This window comes from Chiloscyllium plagiosum, chromosome 16 (genome assembly GCF_004010195.1).
Source record: "Chiloscyllium plagiosum isolate BGI_BamShark_2017 chromosome 16, ASM401019v2, whole genome shotgun sequence".
NCBI classification, from domain to species: Eukaryota; Metazoa; Chordata; class Chondrichthyes; order Orectolobiformes; family Hemiscylliidae; genus Chiloscyllium; species Chiloscyllium plagiosum.
The window spans coordinates 38,019,422-38,025,421 of NC_057725.1; positions in this window are offsets into that span (position 1 = coordinate 38,019,422).

Sequence of the window (6,000 nt, forward strand, 5' to 3'; positions counted from 1 at the left end):
ATTCAATGCCTCGACCATTTCATCATATCCCATGACTAAATGCCCACTCTCATCTTCTAAAGGACCAACATTTACTTTCGCCACTCTTTTTCATCTTATGTATTTATGGAAACTTCTGCTATCTGTCTATTCTCAAACCCCTTTAAACATAAGCACAGGGTTCTGGATTACCTATCTAGTAACATTAACACTATCCTACTATCTCTCCCTCTTAGTATTTTATAATGAAAGAGAACACCGGTCTAATATTTCCAATCTGTCCTCACAACTAAACTCTTTAAATCATAGTATCATTTGGAAGGAATTTATGCTATAATTTTTCCATGGCCTTCCTCTCATATCTTCCTGACATTCACTGCCCACAACTGAACACAATGCTCTAAATAGAGTCGCAGCAGAGCCATTTTTCACCATTTTTCATTCCAGTCCACAGAGAAAAAGGCCTACATTCAATTAACTGATCAGTTTCCCTGTTCTGTAAAATTTCTCTACTTGGGTATTACAGCAAGAAAACTGAAAAGTTGGTGTAATAGCACAGCTTATTGACCTCTACTTTCACCAAGAGGGTCTGTGGCAGTTCCACTGGTAAAGATGTTGCCCAGTATGTCATCATGACATAGGCAGAGGACAGTAACAAATTTCTGAAGACAGCCAAACTGAAGTAGAACATTTCATAAGCCTTTGATATCAGTGTCAAACAAATTTGTGAAGGCTTACACTGCTTTCAACCAGAAACAAAACAACTCCAACTTCAGTCATAAAGCTTCAATATTATTGTGCACATTCCCTCAGAAATGTAACTCCAAGCCATTGTCGACATTTTTATTGAAGTATATGAGAAAGTGTGCCTTTCATGAACCAACTAGAAAACTAAGGTTCTCTTCGAACCAGCTTCTTCAGCAAAACAACTGATCCCTGTCAATTAAGATTAACAGTGAGATTAAAATATGGACCATACACCGTATTTTGGAAGCCTCCTCTCCATGAAGGCAGATAGACACCAAAATTGATCGTCATTTCCAATGTGCCAATTCAACAGTGAGCTGACTGACAAAGAGAATGAGTACGTGAGGATAAAGGTCTGAAACTCATGTTTAACCATGATTCTCATGTACTCAAATGTTTTGGAGATTTGGATGGCCCTACAGTAGTTTCTACAAATTACTAGGGAAGAACCATAAGTAGTGTTTCCACAAAATCTTCCAAAACCAATGGCAAGGAAGGCAGCCCAACAGCATTGCCCTCTCCCAAGCCAAACTGCCCATCATCAAAGGACTCATCACTCAAAATCAGGTTTGCTGTGACATATGTTCGAATGCCTGACACTGAAATCCCAAATAACTGCTTTGCTCAAAATGGTCACAGGAGGACACTCCCAAGAGGACAGCATAAATGCTTTAGGAATGTCCTCAAAGAATCCCTCAGGGATAAAATATCCCCACTGACATATAATGGGAAACCCTGGTCTGTGACCTGACCAAAATGGAGAAGATTCATTGGGAAGGAATTGAATACATTGAGAAATTTCTGAGAATGCACAAAACCTCCAAAAAAAGACACCATTTACCCAACCTTCCACACACCACCTACCATCATGCGAATAAGGAGAATGCACATTCACATCTTCGCCATTTCAGAATCCATCAAGGTTGAATGCAAGCAAGTTATTATTAATGCCAAGGAACCTCAGAAGGAAGAATTAATTTTTGTACCCAGCGGCTTCTGGATAATTTCTGTTCTATAGCCTCTAAATTCCTGTTCTTCACAAGTTTCAGATTCCCCATAAGAAAATACACTGGTCTACCTTGAGCCCAAATGGATGACCTCATATTCCTGTATATCAAATGTCATTTGCCATAGTTTTGCCACTTCAGTTTTAGTCCCAGTAGAGATCCCTGAGAGGCACTTCTAAGTGAAATTTTGTAATTTGAGCAGGTATCAATTACTCCTATTTTTTTTAACCCAACTCTCTAAAGCATATGGATCACAGTGGAACAGAATTCATTTGTACATAAACTAGCATAATCTACTTGCTTGTTCAGGATAGTAATTTTATCATCGTGGGGGCAACAAATTATTAACTATTCAAGGACGTCATTGAATTGCTTGATTAAGTTACAGCTTAGTAATTCACTTCTAGTCACCTATTCCAGGTAGTATTACCCTCCTGTAGCTTTGACCATAATGTATCATTAACTGCAACCATGCCTTCAAATGTCTATATTATTATCTCTACTAATAAAAACTGAAATAAATTAACCATAAATCATATTCGGATGCTGTAACATGATAAATGGTATAGTAAACAAGCCTCTCCTTCAGTTAGATAATTTACTTTATTCACACATTACCTGGATTTTGGAGGGATGATAATAGTATAAAACATACCATAGCTATAAGGAAAAGTAATTTAATCGCAATAATGAAGTTTAACAAAAACAGTAACTAAGTACACAAACCTGCACAAAAAAGACAACCTGTTACCTCAACACGGTTTTACAATTAAGTCGAACTTTTTCCTGCTTATTTCTGCAAATATGGAGTAAAACATAGAAACACAAGAACAGGAGTATTCCATTCAGCCCTTCAAGTCTGGTCTGCCAGGCTGATTAACAAATTAAACAGGAATGATACTAAGTCAAATGTGATACAATCTTAAATACTAGAACATGTGAAGCAAAGAAAAGCTGAAAAATTCACTTCAGAGTTCCGACATTGACCTATGGTTGAAGATATGGTACTCACATTGATTTTACTTTGGAATGGATCGTTCAGGTGTCAATTTTAATTATTAAATGACTTACAGCTCTAAGCTGCAACCACAATAAACACACTTTGCAGTTCAATCCTGAATTAGGCAAAATGTTAAAATGGTGGCAACGTTATCCCTGCTACCAACACACTTTGTTCCTGGCTGCCTTAATATTAATGGAGACCAGTATCAAGTCTCCAAATATGAAAATGTGCATATATATAATTAGGGTTTTACCTGATGCCTTACAGGAAACACAGAAATTGGAACATAATTGGGGAAATCCTGGAGGGATTTAATCGACACTGTTTAATGTGATAGACATAAAAGAGCAATGATAAAAATACAGCTGCAACAGTTATCTTTCATTGCACAGTGGGTTATAACTTTACTGTCAGTATTGTTCATTTTAGATTTCAATGGCTTTGTTCCAAAATGTTTGAAGAGGTCAGTGGCTCTAAGACCTGAGGAGGATTTTATATTCACTCATAAGATATATACATCACTGGCTGGGCCAACACTACTGCCTATCAAAAAATTGCCAAAGAGTGGCTTGCTAGGACCATTTCAGAGGGAACAGTTAACAGTCATCCACAGCGCTATGAGTCTGGAGTCACAGGTAGGCCACGGAAGGATAACAGATTTCCTTTCCTCAAGAACATTAGTGAACCAGATGGATATTTACATCAATTCACATTGGTTATATAGTTGCCATTAGACGTGCTTTTAATTACAGTACTTTTGACTGAATTCAATTTTATCTTTGAAATCGTGTTCCCAGAACGTGAGTCTGGGCCTCTGAATTATTAGTCCAGTAACACTGCTGCTATAACACAATCTTCTCCTAAGCTGACAATATGTACACTGTCCTAGCCACCATATGGAGAGTATATCTGGGCAAAATCATTTCTTAGTTGAGTTAATTAAAATGAACAGTTCCATCACCGTCATGATTGATGTGCTAAACTTGACCAATAAAAGGCAACATGATATAGATAATATATTTTGTTACAATCCTCTATAGACCAATCAAAAAGTTCAAACATATAATCATTAGCTGAAGAATGCTTCAACAAGATTTCACTGTGACAATCTACTAAAAAAAATTAAGACTTTTTTGTGTCAGCAACTTATACTTTTAGCTGCAGAAAATGAAATTCTACATGTATACTTATAACTCATTTTACTCTCCACAAAATTATGGTCCATTTAGCAAGCTGATTACAGTTGCCCCCAGTTTCCAATAATTTTCCAGATACTCTTTTCTTTCAGCAGACACTTTCAGTCACCATATCTCCATCCATTTTCCTCAGTTTCTAGAGTTTCGTAAATTCACCACCAGCATTAAAGCTTGTTCTGAAGATTGTGTCTTCCAGCCAAATATCCAAAGTGAATGTCAGAGCACCTTACCTCCTGCAGTGGGTTATGGTAGCTTGCAAGGCAAAGAAGGAATTCTTCAAACCTCTCTCTACTCACCTCACCACACCTCCGACCCCTCCACCCCCGTGCCTCCTCTTGCTCTACGCACAGAATCTCTGTTTTTTGCCTTTACCTTCTTCCCTATGGCAACTTGAAATATTAGCCTTGTGTTCATGTAGAAATGCTAATTAACTATCTTTGATCCTAACTGCCTTTCATCTTGCATGTAAACTAATTATTTACAGAACTGCTTACAATCCAACAAAACTTTGCTGCGATCTCAGGAGACTCAAAGTCTACTCATGGTAAAGCAAAGACTGTTGCCATTGTATCCTAATGTACATACCGCCATGGCTAGTGGTGTTATAGCGAGACTATTAAAGGGGGATATATTCTGGAGACCTGGGTTCAAGTCATTCTGTGCCAGGTAATTCAATTTTTAAAAAAAGTCTGAAATTAAAAGTCCAATGATGACCATGAAACCATTGTCAATTGTCAGGGAAAAACCCGTCTGGCCATTAATGTCCTTGAGGTAAGGAAACTGACATTCTTAGCTGATCTGGCCAATATGTGACTCTAGACCCACAGCAATGTAGTTGACTCTTAATCCCCGACAGACAATTAGAGATGAGCAATAAATGTTGGCCTGGCCAATGATACCCATATCTTGTGAATGAATACAAAAGTTATTCTATCTTCTCAGTAAAACAATCGAATTATTTTCATCTGTAAAAAAACAAACCATGCAAGAACTGCAGAACAAGTTAGAGGACATCTTCATTTATGCTCCATTCCCAAAATATAATTTTATAAACCTCATAATTGAGATGAAACATGTGACACAAAGACCAAGCAACACTGGGGAAAGCTCGGTTGGTGATCTGACAATGCAAGGTCCATCATCATCAAGTAACTAATTGCTCAGGACAGCTTAATCTTGAGAACAGTTGAGGTAGAAACTGAATCTATATGTCAAGATAAGATACTAGGATTTCAATCAAAAGCCTTTCTTTCCTATCCGAATGATACCTCACATGTTTTTTTAGATTACTAAAGTTCTCTCTTCAAAGACATTTAAATCCCTTACCATAACCATCCAAAACTCTTTATTTTAATCTTTGCAGCTACACTAAAAAGGAACACAACTGAATCCTCCATGTTGCTTTGAGAGCTAACTGCAAGCAGGCATTGACCACTACAGCAGCAAAATAAACTCAACCACAGAGACACACTCAGATCTTACGGTTACAATATAATTTGTATTTATATAGTGTTTTTAATGCCATAAATTGCTACAGGAGTATTATGAAGCAAAATTTGACATCAAGGCACATATGTCAACATTATGGCAGATTGTCAAGAGCTTGGCGAAAAGATTTAGATTTTAAAGTGTGTCTGGTAAGGATTGGATATTTCTATTTTAGTGTTTTTAAAAACTGAGATCTGAAATTTTCAAGCACAGGGTTTTAAAAGTTTTTTTTTATTTCAGACCAGGTGCCAGGTTACTTACTTTCAGAACTGCAGCCACTCTTTCAAGCAAAGGGTTTTAAAACAGTTATTTTTTGAGTGGCTGCAGTTCTGAAAGCAAGTAACCTGGCACATAGCAGGCATTGTAAACAACTGGGCGCAGGAGCAGGAATTGAAGTTCAGATTGCAAATGATCTGGATAGGAGGGTGTGCACTGATGCAGCACTCGGTGACAGCAAGAAGGTGATTGATAACTGTCAATACTTCAAAACAAACGATAGATCTTTCACTTGTAAACAAATTGAGTTCAAAGCTACTCAGCCACAAGAGAACTGGGGGGGTGGGGAGTAGAGAGAACAGGG